This window comes from Arachis ipaensis, chromosome B02 (assembly GCF_000816755.2).
Source record: "Arachis ipaensis cultivar K30076 chromosome B02, Araip1.1, whole genome shotgun sequence".
NCBI lineage: Eukaryota > Viridiplantae > Streptophyta > Magnoliopsida > Fabales > Fabaceae > Arachis > Arachis ipaensis.
Window position 1 is genome coordinate 5,182,985 of NC_029786.2, and position 1,633 is coordinate 5,184,617.

Here is a 1,633-nt window from a genome sequence, read left to right on the forward strand (position 1 = left end):
ATCTTCAACAAACTATTTGCTTGCACAAGAATGATAACAAAGCAGCAACTCTTTTCTTCTAAACTCCATCAGTATTTAATTGAAATTTGATTCTTAACTCCATTAATTGACTTTTTTTTTTTTATCAAAAGTTTGTTTAAGAAAATATTTTGTTGCCATAAAAAAGTGAGCCTTTGTTTTTTTATTTGCTTTACCAATTTTGGCTGAGTTTCAGCAGCACCGGCAAAAAAATTTTCATTATAAATGAACCATGTTACTGACCTTATTTGTGTTTGGACTTCTCAACCAAAGACTACCTTAAACCTACAATATTAAAACATATATTAAATAATTTTTGACCTTTTAATTTAACCAAATATTTATATATTTATCGTCATCCCTAAACTCAATGTGAAAGTACACTGCTTCGGTGCTACCCGAAAAACGGCCATGGTTACCCCTTCTAACAGTGCATTACAGGCAAAAAAGAGAGGTTTTAGGGTCCACTAATAAGTTATTTCTTTAAATTTGAATCTTATTTGTGATGCATATTTTTCTTGTTACTAAGTTATTCTTTAATATTCTATATGTTAGTTATTAATTATAAAATAAAAATATATAATAATTTTTTAAATATTATTTTAATTTTATACTCACTTATATTTAAATTAATTATATTTTTTATTATTCATAATTATTAATATAAATATTATTAAACATATATAAATAAGAAATATGCATACAACCCTAAACACAGTAATGTTCTACCTCCACAACCCTCAAGTAGGGCTCTCTATCTGCACGTTGCTTGTGTTTTTTTGTTTGCTCTCTTTTTCAGTATCGTTGTTATCTCTCGCTCATTGTGTTTGTCATCTAATCCTATCTTTTTGTTCCCCTTTAATTATTTTTTGTTTGTTTTCATTTTTGTTCCGTCTCCCTCTCATTCTCCCTCGTCTTTATTCTTGGTTGTTTTACAATTCATTTCTGTTTTGAACTCAAAGTAAATCAAGGATGAAAGCAAATGGGACTATGCATACATTTAGTTTATAATTGAACTTCTAAGACTACCTTAATTATGGTTATTATTAATTAGAATTTAACTAGAAAATCAACTATTTTTCAACTAAGGGTTATACACCTCTTGGATTTGCATTTTGCAGTGATCAATAAGGGTTTTTCGTGATGATTTAATAATGTAGAAAATAACATATAAGACTTGTAGATTTTTTGTAAACCTAAGCCTAACTTCTTAAGATGAAAAGACTTTATTATAAGTTTGAGTTTGAAAATTTTTTTTATTAGGCCAATTTGATTATATGGCCAGATTTAAGATCTCTAACAGGCCGTTTAACCGGATTCCACCCTTAACTACATGGTTATTTATTTTATAATTAAATAAGTTACTTTCAAACAAGAAAAATTATAAGTTGAGCTTTTAACGTCGGATTATATTTCTTCATTCTTTATATCACTTTTATTTTTTATTTTTTTACTAATATGTCATTCTCTTCGTCTTTACAAGAAAACACATTTTTATACGGTGGAAACTCATGTGCAGTCGACTTCACGTGAAGTTGATAGCTGAGAGCATAGTTATCAGAACCGAACGGGTGAGGTTACTGGGTCACTGGGTTACTGGTTCAACCGGTAGGTC